This window comes from Pteropus alecto, unplaced genomic scaffold, assembly GCF_000325575.1.
Source record: "Pteropus alecto unplaced genomic scaffold, ASM32557v1 scaffold161, whole genome shotgun sequence".
NCBI classification, from domain to species: domain Eukaryota; kingdom Metazoa; phylum Chordata; class Mammalia; order Chiroptera; family Pteropodidae; genus Pteropus; species Pteropus alecto.
This window is the reverse complement of record NW_006432943.1, coordinates 2839708-2858464: the sequence shown is the minus strand read 5'-3', so window position 1 is coordinate 2858464 and position 18757 is coordinate 2839708. Positions and strand designations below refer to the sequence as shown.

The 18757-nt window shown below is 37.3% G+C and overlaps 1 pseudogene; it reads right to left on the bottom strand.

The window, feature by feature from the left end:
* Window positions 1-740: 740 nt before the first annotated feature.
* On the bottom strand, window positions 741-859 carry LOC112476337 (annotated as a pseudogene).
* Between the last annotated feature and the right edge of the window lie 17898 nt (window positions 860-18757).

Below are 18757 nucleotides of genomic sequence, written 5' to 3'. Positions count from 1 at the left end.
ATACTGAGTGAAAGTAGCCAGTAAAAAATAGTATATATTATATGATAACATTAAGACAAAGTTCTAGAAAATGCAGACTTCTCTATAGTGATGCAGAGCAAATCAGTGAATTACCTGTGGAAGAGAGAGATGGTAAGAGGGGAAGAGAGATTACAAAAAACTTTTGGGAATGATGGATGAACTCATTATCTTTATTTTGGTGTATGTATATGTCAAAACTTAACAAATGTACATTTTCAATATGTGCGGTTTGTAATATGTCAATCATACCTCAGTAAAGCCTTAAAAAATCTTACCATGTGTTAAGAGCTCAGACTTCAGATAGCTATGTCTCAGTATTAGTATCCCCATTCTATGAGCCACATGCTTTTCATTAAGTTATTAAACTTCTTTAATCTCTAGTCCCACATGTGCAATATCACCATGCAGTGTTGATGTTAGAAGGCAATGATATAATTAGACAACAACAACAATAAAAACCAACCAACCAAACACACTAAAAATTATCATGGCTAAATAGTTAATACCATTATTAAGATCACATTAATTCTTACTAGTTATATTTTGCTATTAATATAGGGGGAACAAAAAAAACAGAAACAGTTGTTATTTAGAAGTCCTTTATGAATCTGTAATGACGGTAGTAAACTTAGAATCTTTGAAACATGAAGTTTCCTCAGTTGGAATTAATTTCCCTTCTCTATACTTTTTTTTTTCAGCTTCTTTTTTTTTTTTTTAAATGCCTACAGCATGTGGTATTCCTAGGTGGTCTCCCATTCAAGTACTAATCAGGACCGACCCTGCTTAGCTTCCGAGATCAGACGAGATTGGGCAGGTTCAGGGCGGCATGGCCATAGACAGCCCTTCTCTATGCTTTTATAAGCATCTGTTTGGCCCTCTGTTAAAGAACATTCTCTTTTGATTTCTCTTTATTATAAGTTTGTGAGCTCCTAGAAGGTAGGAAATGATATATTTTAAAAAACTTCAGCCAATCAGAGTGTTTTGTATACAGTAGACTCTCGCTAAATATTTATTGACTTGATTTGCTGACCCAGGTTCTATGATAGCTAATGATTGGGAGTCTCAGTTATGTTTTCTCTTCATTCTGACTTCGATAGCAAATTGAGTATATTCTAAATTGTCAGCGTTGATAGATATATAGGCTACAATAAATCATGAGTGGAGCTTTATTATCTCATTGAAAAAATTGCACTTATCGGTTGTCTGAGGCTACTGGAATCATGGGATTTGCTCAGGTACTTGCTAAAAGTTTTCCATTCATTCACTAACTTAATCCCCACAAGATCCAAATGAGTTAGGCAATATTATGGTGACAATATTATAGGTGATAAAACTTAAACATAGAGAAAATCAATAAGTTGTGCAGGATTGCCCAACTAAGATGTAGTAGAGCCAGAAAAAGAATCGAGAACTTTCCAATTCCAGAGTCCATGCCAGAAGGATGGACCCTATGATTCTGAGTCCACAGGTTGGATCATTGTCCTACTTCTGCTCTTAATGGAATTTTCTATGACTTTTCTGTAGCTATGAGGTTTACTTTTATCCCCTGAGAGCATCAGAGATACATCAGTTTCCCTTTTTATAATGGAGAAAAGAAAAAAGATGTTTACATTAAGTTTGATTAGTGAGATAGAGGCAACATACTCAAGTCCAAGGATCTCTAGCTACCAATGGCACATTTGGCAGAACCAGACAAAAAAATCCTGTTAAAGCAGTATTCTTTAGGGGATGTAGTTGGTATCGCCCATCCTAGATACCTGATTCAAGGCCTGGAAAGATCTTCTCAATTCCACCGTTTATATGTCACATGACTAAACTAACACTGTACAGTGAAAACTATAGATAATTAAATATATTTATATATAGCAATTTACAACAAATATGTGGAGACTGGTACCTGGTGATACTCTCCAGTCATTCTTAACGCAGAACCGATGATAGCTGTTAGGCAACAATGGATGACTTCAAGGCTTTGGCACATTGTATCAAAGAATGTGGGTGTCTTTGGGCCCCATGTCTTCTTTCACTTCATTGCTGTTTTAAGAAGTCTGCTTCTGGCATCAAGAAACTTTATATATTTATTATATATCTTTCATCTAATCCTTGTGCCTCTGGATTTCCTTTGGTAGTTTGTTCTTTCTGCCATTGTCAGTGTTTTGCTAAGAGCAGTGATGTTGGGAAGGACATTTAGCATTACTTTTTGCAGAATCATTTTACTTTTTAAGTTCTAATTGAAAAATAAAACCCCATTGTGCTGCCATGACACTTCCTGTGCAATGCCAATAAAACATCCCTCCCTTTCTTCTTGCCTCATGGTAAATTATGGGCATGCTGTTTGATCTTGTATGTTCACTATCATGAGGGCTGCATCACGTAGAGCCTATTATTATTCAGATGAACCTATTACAAAGACTATATGGATGTTTAGATTTTTATGGGATAGGTAGTTGGAACAATTTTATTTCTTATTATTAAGGAACAAAAGAAAACACAATGGCAAAGGCTATGGTTGTTCCCCAATATTTGTTGTTTCTAATATGGCAAAGGCTATGGTTGTTCCCCAATATTTGTTCTTTCTAATAGGAAATATGTGTATGTGTGTGTATTTAGATAGCTACCTGATTATAAAACTACCCAGCTAAAGATTATATCTCAGCCTCCTTTGTAGCTAGTTGCGGCCATCTAACCAAGTTCTAACTAATGGAAAATGAACAGAAATGATGGGCGAAATTTCCACATTGGGGAAGGGAAAATAGAAATAAGAAAAGAAATAAAACCTGCCCAAAAGAGTTTTTTTTTTTTGCTTCCTGCTGGTGGGAATGTGAACATGATGTCATCTGGAGCGATCATCTTAACCTGGGAGTTGTTGATGGTGTAGAGCAGAAGACGAAAGGAGCTGGGTCCCTGGTCATCGCAGTATTATCATACCAGCCCTGGATCTGTTATCTACACTGTTTTGTAAGGTAGAAATAAACTGTCTTATTTAAGCCACTGTAATTTTCAGTCCTTTTGTTATAATAGAAATTCACACTAACACAGCACAAGTAAATAAATATATACACACATGAATGCATACACACACAGAGACACACAATCTTGGTTAATAAACTATTCAAACCAGAACAACTAATTTTTTTAATGTGGAGATGTCTTAGATTAAAAATATATCAACATATTTCAACTTGATGTTTTTTTCTTGTTTTTATAATCAACATTGTCTTTTGGCATCCTCAATAAACTTTCACATTATTTAAATGTGGAATAATGAATAGGGACAGTTAACAAGGCATAAATCCATCAGACTTTCTGATGAGATCATAAGCTATAGAAACAAAGTATTTTGAAGCAGCAAATTCTCAAGTGCCTGATATAAATTGAAATTTGTAAAGGTTTCCAAGAGAGGTATAGTTTTTAGGTTGAATATAAAAAGAGCATTTGAAATCAGAAGCTAAATGGAAATAATAAAATAGAAGTGATCACTCCACACTTATTCTTTTCGACCTAGGAATATGTTCCCAAGATCTTTTATCATAAATGTACCCAAAATTGTACATTTTATTATTTTTTTCATAATATATCCAACCAATCATTTGTACTAGCTTCTTACCAATGACATTGATTGTTTACTGGTTAATCTTTTATTCTCAGAAAGATGGAAGAAGCGGGGTGGGCTATTGGAGATGGAATGGGACTCATGAGCATTGTGGAAAGAGGAAAAGCAAATGGTCTAGAGCATTTGTTAATTCATTTTCAAATATTTATTTAGTGCTTATTGTATTTTATGTAGATTCTGAGGGTTCAGATCCTGATAATATTTAGTTTGTATCCTAAAGATGCTTATATTACAATTGTGGAGGCAAACAAGTAAACTGACTATAAAACAAAATTAAGTCATTGATTTTTTATTTCATTATTTTTCATTAATTTCTAGAGACAATTCCATGTTAGGCCATTCAGAGTACTGCACATTCCCGGACACAATAATTGGCTTAGGAATGTGCAAATAACTATGGCCAATTAGAGACTTTCTTCAAATTTGATATATAGAAGCTGGGAAAGAGAGTGTCTCTTTTTCATCTGGATCATGAGTTTCTATCACTTGCAACAATCAGATTCCTAATGTAACCTATATATGAATTTTCTGGAAAGTTTTAGATATTTGATAATTAAAAAATAAATGAATAACTGATTTATTTTTTTGGGTCATATATAATCTATATGACATCTACCTTCACATTTGCCCTTTGTTTTCACCCTCCCACAACCTCTTCCTTACCCCTACACACATACCTACTTTCCTCTAAGCAGGATTCAGTATTTCTTGGCATTCCTCAAGATGAAAATGAATTCCACAGGCATTGTCGAATTGTCCTATATATCTTGAGGATATATAGGAGAGCAAGAGAGAGGAGAAAGTATATTGTATAACAAGTAGCTTTGTACCACAGAAACCATTTTTAGTAGTCTCTTTCCAAGACTCTGCTTGGCTCTCTGATGCTAGTCTTCCTTTTATTTCTTCACTTTACCCCTATAATTTCTACACTTCCCAATTCTAGTTCCTGACCATGGGCTCTTTCTTACTCAGAGTAATTTAGCTCTGCTCCAGCTCATCAAAATCTACATTTCTTCACCCATTACTCTATTCAACAGACAAAAGATACCTCAGATATTAAATTAACTTTCCTTAGAATATAGCAGAGAGAATATGAATCACAAAATTTAAAAAAAATTTCAGTTACAGTCGTACAGGTGTACAACATAGGTAAATCACAAAATTTTTAAGTCATTTATGAAAACTGACCAAAAATGTACTTGAGTATAGAAATAATTTAATTAGGGATGTAAAATATTATTGGATAAGTGTGGGTTAGGACAGAGTGTCTAGGAATAGAAAGATATATTCTAATTTAGGAATTTATCTCTCAGTGGATATATATTATCAGGTTCTTGTTTTTATAAAGACACTGTGTGAGTGTGTGTTTTCACTATAAGATATTCAACCTGATATACAATAAATATTTGACCTCAAGAGGTGGGTGGGCGGGCAGTAGGCAAAGAAGTTACCACATGATATATTCCCTTTCCTGGATAGAGTTGCCAAATGAGAAAATGGGCAGTCATTTCTATTCCTTCATCTCTGTGTCTCTCCCTTTACTCCTGTTCCTTTCTTCAGATTCTAACTTTTTCAGGATCTCAGTTGCAAGAGGAAGCTCTTTATGGAGAGCTGGAAATGCCAAGATACCCTGGGTGTCAGTCAGGTTGGGTACACTGATGATATTATGATATATATTTTTTGATGGTATTATTTTTAAAGTCAAAATATCTTATTCATCTGAAATGATGGCTTACAGATACATTTTGAAATGTATACATCCTGAAACAAAGGGAAGATGTAAGTACTTATGAATCTAGAATTGTTGAACAACTTTTCACAGTTCAGTTTCCTGGAACTGGAACATATCATTCTGATTCTTTCTTATATCCAAAGGCAGTTTGTCCCATTTTTATTTTGTATTGCTAGTGGTTTAAGTGTATCTTTGTAAGGCCTCTAAAGCTATCTGGCAGTTAGGCAGAGTATAAATAATCTTTATTGTTATTATCATTGTATGTAGCATTCACTCTGTTTTGTTGCCATTAATAAACCATTCAAGCAATGTTGCTGCAATGTATAATATTAGCAGAAGACTCCCTAGGGAGACATATAAGTGGGTGTTTAATATTCTGCTTGTTCCTCAGTCCATCTCTCCACAGGCAGAGATGCTGGAGCATGTTCAAAGTTCACTTGAAAAGAAAAGTAAAATCTATGAGATCAAAAAACAACACTAAATTTGTTACTTTAATACATAGAATTTCTTTAGCTTTAGCATTTTTTTTTGCTAAATTAGATCATAAATTAACTAAGTTAATATGCTACTAAAATTTTTATTCCTCTTTAGATATTTTTGATTGAACATATAAAATAATTTCTACAGACCCATATATTAGAAGAAATTTCTCAGAAGCTCAGTCAGACTAGTATTGATAAGCTTAGAAGCAAAGTGAATATGCCACTCAAATACTCAATTTATGAACTACCTTTTGAGCAGAGGTAGTCTGTCCTTTGTTTTTTTCTCACAATACCTCATTTGTGATTTGGTAGAGCTCAGATTCAGTCTTGAAATTTAAATCTAGTAAGAACATATAGAAAAATCTGAGATCACTGGTATTTTAAGAATGTATGAAGTAGTGCATACCAATGAATACATAATCAAGTGCTATTGGGTAATTTGGCCCTGAAGATTTTCAGAGAAATATTGGAATCTCAAGGACGTGCTTAGATTTGAAAACTAATCACAACAGCATGCTGTTGGTTACTAGGTTCTGTGGAACTTTAAAATAATTTTATCTTTTTCATTGCACTAGTTAGTTGTAACTCATCTTCACATAGAAGTCTCTTTGAGAATTTACTTGGGGGAGTTATATCAGATATTTTTTGCCATGTAACAAATGATCCCAAAATGTAGTGGCTTAAAACAGCAACCATTTATTTAACTCAAGATTCTGTTTTTCAGTAATTTGGGTTGGGCTCAGATTAGATGTTCTTCTGCTGATCCTAGCTGGGACCTCTCCAGCATCTGTGCTCAGCTGCTGGTCAACTCAGAGTTCTAAGGATAGTCAGAAAGGACAAACTCCATTGCACAAGTACTTATCAAGTTTCTCCTTGAGTCACATTTGCTAATGTCCCATTGACCAGAGTAAGTCACCTGGCTAAGCCCAGAGTCATATGGAGGCACTCAAGGCAGGACATGAACACAGGAAAGGAATGAATTAGTGACAGTTTTGCAATCTATCACGGTAATAGAGATAGCCTTAGATAACCAGAAGTAGCTATAGACATTGTTCATTAATAGCTATAACAGTCTTTGTGATGTCATGTCATCTTGTCTGGAAAGAGAGCATAGTGTTTTGAAATATCCTTGGCCTTGAATTTCTGAGAATTGGCTTCTTGTTCTGGCACTACTACTAATTTACTGTGTGACATGAGACAACTCACCAAGCCTCTTCAAGTTGCTAATTCTTCAAATCTTAAATTGAGGTATTGTTTCTAGGACAAGATATTTTGAGATTTCAAATGAATGCCTTTGCCTACATGTATCGAAGGATTTAAAAAAGAATTAAAAAATCATAGCACCATAGAGCTCATTGAGTCCAACACATTATTCTTAATAATGGGTAAAATGAGGCCCAGAGAGACTTAGTCAAGACCCTGTTAGGGGCTAGAAATGTGGTCTCTCTGATTGCTGGTCCACCAGACTTTTCTCTATTTCTAGGTATTTTGCCAACAAGATATCAGAAACCACTGTATTTCTAAGTATGGTTAGCAACTCACACATAAAATTCAGTTATCTCACTCAAAGTCTTACTTTTCATTCAAGGTTCTTGGTATCATGTAGCTACACAATCTTGAAAGATATTTATAAGTACTTTTTGGTTGAGCATGGTAGCTAGCAATAATATATAGCTTTGGGGCTACTCTTAGCTGGACTCACTCATGCATCTGTGGTCAGCTAGCTAGCTGAAGGCCACCCTAAAAGCAAAGTATTTTGTTATGATAGGTCAAAAATGTGCTCACTGCACTTTCTGACATTCTCACCTTTCCCACTCTGCCAGTTGCTGTTTCTGATCCTTGCTGGGTCAGGCCCAGGGGTGTGAGGGTGTGAGGAGGGACAGGGATGAGGAGCACATAGGGCTGGTCCTTTAGTAGTCTGACAGCAAGGAGCCCTTTAAGTATTAGGAGCACAATTACTGATTTTGTTCTCATGCTGCCCTTTGGTGAGTTCATCAGAAGTCCTGCACTGGGGACCTGACTACAGCTGTCTGAGCTTCTGTTGTCCTACCTTCTGTTGAGGTCACATCATGTTGTGGGGTGGTCATCTTTGGTGAGAAATTCAGCTTTCTCCTCGTAGGGTCCTTTCTCTTTCCTTTTGGCTGTCATCTAATCTAGCTGGAGTCTTTCAACTTTAGATCTATTCTTTCAAGAGTCAGGCACCAGTTTCTGTGTCTACCAAATTCTAGGGCCACCTGCCAAATTTTTGTTGCATCTCTCTTCACTGGGGAGAAAGTACCCCCATTATTCTCTCCCATGAAGTGGGAAGGAGGCATGCTGCAACTCAGGAACAGCATTAACAACATTCTCTTGCATTGATACCCTCTCTCCCAATATCCTCAACACCTATGTGAATTCTCTGTAATTTCTTATGTAGCTTGAAAGTGGGAATCGCACACTACGTTTGCATGGTTTCCCAGTCTCTCAGCACAACCAACTTATATGGTTTAGCCCCTCATTTTAGGATGTGGGAACTTTGCACCTATTGTATTATTTTCAGCCCTTGTTTCTTTCTGAACAAGTGCATAAGAAGGGTAGCATTAGTTTTTTTGTTTGAAAGATGAAGAAGTTGGACTTCTTGATCTTTTGACATTGCAATGAACTGAACCGTGTTCCCCTCAACCACCAAATTCATTTGTTGAAACCCTAACTCCTGATGTGACTGCATCTGGAGATAGGGCTTTTGGAGGTAATTAAGGTGAAATGAGGTCATAAAGGTTCAATAGGACTGATGGCTTTATAAGAGGAGAGAGAGATGTATCTTTCTGTCCACATGCATCCACTTAGAAAAGGCCATGTGAGAACACAGCAAAAAGGAAGAGAGTTCTCACTAGAAACAGAACCCTGCTGACCTTGATCTTGGACTTTCTAGCTTCCAGAACTGTGGGAAAATAAATTTCTGGTGTTTAAGACATGCAGTCTGTGGTATTTTGTTATGGCAGGGCAAGTAGACTAATATAGATCTTTAGATCTTTATTTTTAGAGGTCTCTACCTCTAAAACTCCAAACAAACAAACAAACAAACAAACAAACCCTCTAAAACCACTCATGACCTCTGAGGTTTCCCATATTTTTAGGAAAGAGCTCACCTCACTCTTCCAGTGGCATTTGGATCTAGAAAGCCTCTCTTTCACTGTTGAGGCTGTGGATCTGCCTTTACTCATCATCTCCAAACTGAAATCTTAGTCATGGCTCTCACATTGTCAATGTTATCTCACCAACCAAACAGGCTCCAGTCTCCCAACTTTTTATTTTCTCAGATTTCTAGGACTTGGCTATCTCATGTACTGATTTCCTTAGCAATTTCTTGTAAACTATGATTTGATCATTCTGAAATATATTAACTTCGGTGAGTGATGAAATTGTCAGCGCTGTTATTGTGCGCACCACACTTTAGAAACAGTGACAGCCCCTGAGAGAGCACATTTGCCGCTTGACATTTGTGATTTCTCCTGAACCTAGAAAAATGGTATTTATATGAAAAGAGGAAGTGGAGGGCCAAGAGTAGTTAGTCATGCACCACATAATGACATTTCGGTCAAAGATGGACCATGTATACAAAGGTGGTCCCATAAGATTATAATGGAGCTGAAAATTTCCTGTCATCTAGTGATGTTGTAGTCATCTTAACATTGTAGCACAACATATCACTCACATGTTTGCGGTGATGGTGGTGTAAACAAACCTATGCTGTCAGCTGTATAAAAGATGTGAAACATATATACAATGTAATATTACTCAGCCACAAGAAAAGATGAAATACTGCCATCTTTGAAAACATGGATATATCTTGAGATTATCAAGCTGAGATCTTGAGGTTATCAGCAAAAGTTGGGAACCATATGATTTCACTCATATGTGGAATATAAAACTGAAAGAAACAAATGAACAAGGCAAACAAAACCTCATAGACACAGCCAATAGCTCAGTGGTTATCAGAGGGAAGGGGAGAGAGAGAGGTAGAAAAGGGAAAAGGGGTCAAAAATATATGGTGATTGAAGGAGATTGACTTTGGGTATAATAGAATTGCACACTTGAAACCTATAGAATTTTATTAACCAATGCCACCCCAATACACAGTGCTTGGGAACAAAAAAAAATGTATAGCACATGCAATTACAGTAGTAGTGTCACCTTTGGGGCTGATTGGAGTTCGGCGTAGCCCCACTGGCAGTGGGGAGGGAGAGGGATAACGATGGCTCAGACGTGTAGTTAGCATTTTCCTTGGTTCTTTCTCAAATGATGCAGTGAAGAATCATAGGTCATTGAGATTTAATAGTTTTATTAAAAATATGTTTTAAAAAGACAAAGTATGCCCCAAAGAGGCACATAGTCCAACCGGCTGTGACTAACACAAAGGGGACAAAACGGCTACAAAAGGGCAAAAAGGCCACAAAAAGTTGCTGAAAAGGGAGGAGAGCCCAGAAGGGCAAAAAGGGCCCAGAAGTGGGAAAGTCTGCCTTATAAAAAGTCAGCCCAGCACCACACTCCTGACTCAAGGCTGGAGTCTCCAGGAGGAGCCTTTATTTTTCATAAGAGATGATTCTATTTGATATGTTGCTTTTTAAACTATTTGATTTTTGGTAATGTTAGAATTTTAAACTTAGATCTGAATAGTCACTAATTTTGTACAATGTCCCTGTACTGGGGAAGTATTTTGAGGGATTAGCTCTTCTGTACATATTCCTGACTCTTTGGGCCATGATGGGTGGTTCCAAAGGCATTTCTAGGTGATTGGCAAGTGAGGGCACCTTGATTGATACCTGGCTGCTATATAACTCTGCCTAGTGCGCAGGTGCTTACCTAGAATTCAGTCTGTTATAATTAGATTCATGAACTTCCAGGCATGGTCATGATATAGTGATGGTATAATGAGGCTGAAGTTAGGAACAGTGCTTTCTACGCATGCATTTGTAGCTGGTTAGGCCAGCAGCTTTTATGGCCTTCGTGCTCTAGGATTTGGGGTAATTTATAGCCCTGAAAGGGAGGTATTTCTGGGAGGTCCTTAAGGAGTGTCTTCAAGGGAAGTTTCTATGATTACAGAGCGGGGCCCCTATTTCTTTGTTCCCTTGTTGCTCATGTCTGACGAGCTACCTAACTGTAGGCTATACTATTGAGGTTTGTATATTCTTTATGATGTTTGCCAGTGATGATATTGCCTAACTACACATTTTTCAGAACCTATCCCGTCGTTAAGCAGCACACGACTGTATTTTAAAAATCGGTTTAGCTGCGTATTAAGGCTATCTGTTTCTTAGTATCAGAATCAGGCTTGTGTCCACAGTAGCAGAGTTTGGGAATAAGGAAAACAGTTAAATTTCTTTGGTTTCAAAAATTCTCTTCTTTCAACTCTAGAGCACCTTTTGTTGATACCAACATTTGGCACATAAATTTTAAGCTCCTTGGACAAAGGGAGTATGTTTTGTCATCTATGTATCTCTGAAAGTCCCTGAGTCTCTAGCGGGAGAATAATCCAGATAAAATTCTGAGCACAGTGTCTGCTCCTTAATAAGCACTCAATAAATGTTAGCTGTTATTATTATTACTCTAAAGAAGGTGCACACTAGTTGTTGATAGATGAACTTCTCTTTTGCAACTATTTTCTGCTTCATCCACCCTGTGGAAAGTTATACAAACCTGTAAAACCTTATTCTATTTTATGTTAGGATTAGGGATAGAAAAATTTTGGGGGAAGTATAATTATTCTTTGGCCTGTATCATCAATTAATAGTGATTTTGAGCGTGTTTTGTATATATATGTTTGTGTACACCAAAATTTAATCACATAGAAGGACAAGCAGAGATTGCTTTGTTTGAAACTACTCTCTTAAATGATTCCAAGTAATGCTTGAGTCCTGTTTAAAAAAACTGCCAAATCTTCTTGCATCAAAGTCTCAATTTACATATTACTTTACATATTGAATCCCAAAGGCTTCAATTCAAAGGATGGAAAATAAAATTAAATGAATCAATTAGTGTATCTTACTGCAATTGTATTCAAACCCAATATTAAGGACATTACATACAAATTACATAACAGATTTGGAAAGCAATTCAATTTAATCACATCCTAGATTAGGAGGGACAAGAGCTCAGTGGAGAGCATGAGAGAACTGCTAGTCAGCCATTGTGCTGGGGGCTGGGGAAGAGCCTGCACCAGCCCAGCACCACACCCCTGACTCAAGGCTGGAGTTTCCAGGAGGGGCCTTTATCTTTCATAAGAGGTGATTCTATTTGATATGTTGCTTTTTAAACCATTTGATTTCTAGTAATGTTAGAATTTTAAACTTAGATCTCAATAGTCACTAATTTTGTACAATGTCCCTGTGCTGGGGAAGTATTTTGAGGGATTAGCTGCTCTGTATATATTCCCAACTCTTTCAGCCATTTTTAAAACTTCCTCTTACCTTATTCTCTGAAGTCCTTCCATCCAGCACAGCCTGGGCATATAGACTGGTGCTATCCAATAGAGGAGCCGCTAGCTACATATGACTAGTGACTAAAGAATTGAATTTATGAAAAGTGCTTAATTTTATTTCATTTAAGTTAATTAAAATTAAAATTAAAAAAAGCCTGATACAGGGTTCAGTTAATTACGTTTGGGCCAACTTGGATATGTGAATCTACTTTTTGACTCTGTATTTTATGAAAATTAAAATAACACAGCAGATTTCTCAATATGAAAAAAATGGATGTAACATCTCATTAGTCATTTTTATGTTAATTATATGTTGAAATGATACCATTTAAGATATATTTTAAAACAAATTATATTATTAAAATTAACTTTTTTTAAAAAAATGTGGCCATTAAGAAATTTAAAGTTACATTGTTTTGTATTTCTATTGAACAATGTTGGGCTAGACTGAATGAAACCAGAGAATAAAGGTGCAAAATATTTTGTTTTTAAATTCAGATGCCATAGTTCATTAATAAGGTAAGAAACTTATAAGAATATATGCTTTCTTTTTTTTTATGTTCCCCTCAAACAAGATTAGGATTTCTCAGCTAGAGAGAATAAGAGGGAGTGCCAGATGAAAAGGAGCAGGTGGGTACCTAAAGGCTCTCCAGTGTTCATGTGGGAGTTACTGTCTGCTGCCTGTGCTGAGGACCCGTGTGAGCTGTCCTCTTGGCCAGGCAGTGCAGACAAGGCACCATCTGTAGCCAGCACTCTGCATCAAGCTGTCCTGTGCTCCTTACCTTGTTTGGCCCTCACCCAGCCCACACTGTGAGTTAACTCCACTTTCCAGCTGTACTCCCTCTGGTTCCCCAATGTCCTCTTTTAATCTTCTTGGCTACTTATAAGTGGAGATTGGAGCATGGGGCACCCGGAGGAGTGGTGATATTGTGCAAATAAAAGTCACTGCATCTGGCCAAGGGGGAACAAGTCAGACAAGCTCAAGATCTGCCAAGGTCTGGAAAGAAGTTGGAGACAGCCTTCTACTCTTATTGTCTAACCTGTTACATCTTTTATAGGAATATGTGATCTTTTGAGATTTCAATAGGCTGCACATGGTATGTCTGTTTTTTATACTGATTTACTGAATTTCAGTTTTTACTTGTGGCTCATGATTCACACTTTGTTTACCTCCCAGAGCCCTGCTTCCCAGTTTAGGTTATGTGTCATTTCTATGTGTTCACACAGTGAGGCAGATTGTATTGTCCCGAAATGGCCACAGCCATTTTGTTTCCAATCCCGCACACTCTTCAGAACCTTGCCATTCTCATCAAGAAACAGAGTCTGTTTCCCATTCCTTGAAGCTGAGTGGAACTTATAGGTGTCTTGATGAATAAAGTGTGGTAGAAGTGAAGCTAGGTCCTAGAAGATGGTATGGCATTCAGCTGGTACTCACTCATGCTCTGTCTCTCTCTCAAGATGTTCATCTTTGGAACTTAGCCCCTATATTCTAAGAAAACTCAGACTAGACCATGTTAAAGACCACATGGAGATGCCCGTGTGCAGAGGACCTGAGACCCCATGTTTACAGTCAGTACCAACTGTCTTCAGGTTTTGCAGCTGAAGTATCAGAAATCATGGAGCAGAGAAAAGATGTCTGCATTGTGTCTTGTCTCACATTCTGATCTACACATCAGAAGTGTGTGGGTTTATACTACCAAGCTTTAGGTAATTCAGTGTGGCCACAGTAATGGAAACATACAGCATGTTGTGCTTATCCATATTATTTCACCCATGAGACTATACTCAATATAATTGTCTGAACACTGCTCTCTCCTTAATAGACTCTAAGTTCCTTAAGGACACATCTAAGTCACATCCATCAGTCTATTCCTTATACATTGTATATATACAAGGTAAAGACCCAACAATGTTTGAGTTATTTAAAATAGGTAATATGGTTTTGATTCCAGATGGAGAACATGAGTTAAGGAATGAGAAGATAATGTTATGACATCGACGACTGAGGGAAATACTTACAGACATAGTTCATCTGATTTCAGTAAGGCATTTGACAGAGCCTCCCATGACATTTTTGCATGGGCCGGATTATAATGGTTGGGAGGCTTTGTAGTCAATTTAAAATCTAGAGCTCAGGAATGTTGATGTAGAATTTGTTTCAGTCTCAAGGGAGGTCTTTAGGAGAATATGACTAGAAATTTAACTTAGCCTTTTCACATTTGAGTAAGGATACTCATAATATCCTTATTGAATTGGGTTAAAACATGTTAGGCAAAGAAAAAGTAACTGCACTGGTTGAAAGAATCAGAATTCTAAAAGACTTTGACAATCTAGACTAATGGACTAAAATAAGCAGGATGAATTTAGAAGAGATAAATGTAAAGTGTACAACTTTTATTACAAATCAGTTGGAGTATATGTATAGGCTATTTAAAGTAGAGGATTTAGATTGCCTGCAAGCTCACTAGTCAACAGTAGTGTGAGATGGCTGCAAAAATGTATGTACATGCAATCTAAGGTTTGTTATTCATTAAGAGAGTTTTTAGATCAAGGAAGATACTAGTCCTGCTGTAGTGGGTTTTTTTTTTTTTGTCTGGGTGCTAGTGGCTAACATGTACTGAGTCCTCAGTGTACCTTATACTGTTCTAAAGGCTTTATATGACATACCTGATTGAATCTTCATAGCCACCTTATAGGGATAGATGCTATTATTATTCTCATTTTACAAAATGAAGAAACTGATCACAGAGTAATTGAGTAATTTTCCCATATTGCACATCTATTTAGTGGCAGCGCTAGGATTTGAACAGGCTCTAGTGCTTGCTCTCTTAATTACTTCTCAAGTTTGGGCATCTCACTATGGAAACATGGGGAGCTGCCCTGTGTCCAGAGGAGGTTGACCAGGATGGTGAAATGATGGCCAGAAATGACAGTGGAAAATGACTGAAGGAACTAGAACCTTTAAGTTTAGAAGAAAAGACAAATTGAGAGATTGTTTCTGTTTTGCAAATGTATAAAAGGCAGTTTAAACTTGAAACATAAAGAGTCATCTTACAAAACCATTAATAAAAGGACTGGGATGCTGGGCAGTAGCAGCACATGAGGAAGGACTGCTGTAGTCAGGCTGCTGTAAAGCAGATTCTTACATCTGGGAGATGCTGGTACCAGAAGTTCCCCTCCACTTTTGAAATTTGAAAATTCTGGTGTGGCCTTTGATTTTCTTCTTTATCATCAATGTTGTATGGACTTGAACTAATTTTTCCTGTTGGTCCAGGAACTTTTGTGACAGAACAACTCTTTCTGCAGTATCTTAGGATTTTGTAGATTTATTTTGAATTAGGGTTAAATTATTATAAAAGAACATGCTTTTGTTATAGGGATGCTATTCACAGACCTTAGTTCAGTGCTTGGAACATAGCAGGTGGGCAATTCATGTTGGAAAAGCCTTTGATTTTTTTTCGTGTGTGTGTTTTCTCTGAGCTTTTAAAAAAAAAGTTATTTATTTTAATTAGTTTCAGTACATTGGTTAGACATCTATATAATGTGTAAAGTGATTCCCCCAATTGCACCCTCCCTCCCCCGACCCTCCACCTAGCCAACGTATTAATGCTAACTGCATTCCCGATGCCATGCTCCCCATCCTGTGACCATTGAGTACTAATTTGTACTTCTTTAACCCTTCACCCCATTCTCCCAGCTCCCCAAACACCTCTCCCCTCTGTCTATCATCGAATTGTCTACTATGTCAGTCTGTTTTTCATTAGTTTGTTCTTTTTATTCCTTAGATTCCATAAATAAGTGAAATCATATAGTGTTTATCTTTCTTTTTCTGACTTAAATACCTTCTAGGTCCATCAAAGCAATATCTTTTTTAAAAGACTGTGTGTGTCTTTTAATCTGAAGTGAGTCTCTTATATAGGCAACATGTAGGGGTCTTATTTTCCTTTCCATTCATCCACTCTATCACTTGGTTGGAGCACTTAATTCTTTTCCATTTGAGATACTTATTGATAGGAATGTAGATGTTACAGTTCTTTATTCCTGTTTTTGATACATTTTTTTTTTTCAAAGAAGTCCCTCCAACATTTCCTGTAAAACTGGCTTGTTGGTGATAAATTCCTTTAGCTTATTTTTGCCTGGGAAGCTCTTTATCTATCTTTCAACTCTAAATGATAGCTTTGCTGGATAGTGTATTCTTGGTTGTAGATCCTGGGTCTTCATCCTGTCAAATATTTTTTGCCAAGCCCTTCTGTCCTGCACAGTTTCTTTTGAGAAATCAGCTGCCAGTCGTATGGGTGTTCCATTATAAGTAATTATTTCTTTTACTCTTGCTGCTTTTAATATTCTTTCTTTGTATTTAACCTTTGGCATTTTAATTATGATGTGTCTTGGTGTGGGCCTCTTTGGATCCCTGATTTTTGGAATTCTCTGAGCTTCCTGGGGTTTTATGTCTATTTCCTTCACCAGGTTAGGGAAGTTTTATTTCTTTAAACAGCTGTTCAACATCCTGATTTTCTTCAGTTATGCCAATCAGACGGATATTTGGAGCCTTAATAGTGTCCCATATGCTCCTTAAATTATTTTTATAGTCTTGGCATCTTATCTCTTGCCATTCTGATTGTGTGTCCTTGGCTTTCCCATCCTCTAGATCCTTTTCTTAATTCACTTTGTTTATTCCATTTACCATACTTCTCATCTCAGATAATGTGTTCTTCATTTCAGACTGGTTCCCTTTTATAATTTGCATTTCCATTTTTATGTTTTTTATCTCTTTGTTGAAGTTCTCACTGAATTTATCTACACATCCCAAAAGTTGATTGAGCATCTTGAGAACAAGGTTTTGAACCCTGCATCTATTAGATCACTTAATTCCATTATATTTGGATCTCTGTTCTGTTCTCTCATATGGTTTCTGCTTCTTTGTCTTCCCATTTTGGCTGCCTTTCCATGTCTGTTTCTATGTACTAAGCAAAGCTTCTAAGTCTCCCGGTCTGATTAGTGTGGATATGTGAAGTAGGTGTCCAGTGGCGCAGTCCTGAGAGGGGTTCAGCTACTGGCCAAATTTAGCCCAAGTCTCTGCCCCTCTGTGGCCATTTGTTAAGATTCAACAAGCAATCCACAGATGGCTGTGCTTATAGTTACCTCAAAAGGCCACACCAGAAACCGAGGCCAGCTGCCTCCAGTGTGAGTCTAGGTGCTGCTCAGCAAGGAGCACCTGACTCCCTGAGGACACACCTGGATGTGGCTTGGGTGGGGCTGTGAGTTGGGGGAGGCGGGGTTTCAGGGAATCCTCTGGGCAGAGCAACCTCTGTTATCCAGTTTGATGACGTCACAGCTATGGAGGCACTTTGTCCGGGACCTGGGAAGGAGGAGGGCTCAGCAGGGAACAAGGGGCCAGCACTTCTGTTCAGAATGAGTCTCACCTCGGCCCTCACTCTGACTATGTCTCCCTGTAAGTCCCTGGTGCACCCTGCGCGCAGCCGAATCGGCACTGGTGCTCAGAGTGAAAATCCTCTTGTGGACACGGCCCCTTTAAGAGGCTTCTGCCACTGCTGCTGCTGCAGCCTCTGTCTCACTCAGCCGCTCGGGACTGGACAGCCCTGCGTCCTTGCCCCGTCCTACCTTCTATTGTTGCAGGGCACCTTCTCGGATTTCTCCCTAGTTGTATGGCTTGTTCATCTAGATCCCAGGCGATTTTTCATTGCTGCTGCTCCTTGTTTTCATCACAGCTTTGATTTGGTCGCCAGAGGGATGAACAGAGCCTCTATCATCTATGCCATTTTTCTCACTTGCCTTTGACATTTTCATTAAAGTTTTTTCCTATAGAAGGATTTATTAAAATTTATCAATTTTATAAAGTCTGTAAGAAATTTATGCTTCATAAATAAATATAAATTTATAAATCTATAGCTTTATATTTAAAACAAATAAATTTAATATATATATTTTTTGTTTATTATGGTGACATTGGTTAATGAAATCCAATAAGTTTCAAGTGTGTAATTCAATGCTAAGTCATACATATATTGCATTGTGTGTTCATCACTCATAGTTAGATTTCTTTCTGTTACCACATATTCAACCCCTTTTACCCCATCTACCTCTCCCCTCCTTCCCTACCCTCTGGTAACCACTAGTTTACCGTCCATGTTCATAAGTCTCTGTTTGTCATGTTTGTTTGTTGCTTTTAGATTTATATCCCACATGTAAGTGATATCATGTAGTTTTCAACTTTTTCTGTCTGGCTTATTTCACCTAGTATGATTTTCTCAAGATCCGTCCATTTTGTCATAAATGGTAGTATTTCATCTCTTCTTATGATTGAGTAATATTCCATTGTATATATGTACCACAGCTTCTTTATTTAGTCATCTATTGTAGGGTACTTTGGTTGCTTCCATGTCCTGGCCACTGTGAATAATGCTGTCATGAACATCGGTGAGCAATATCTT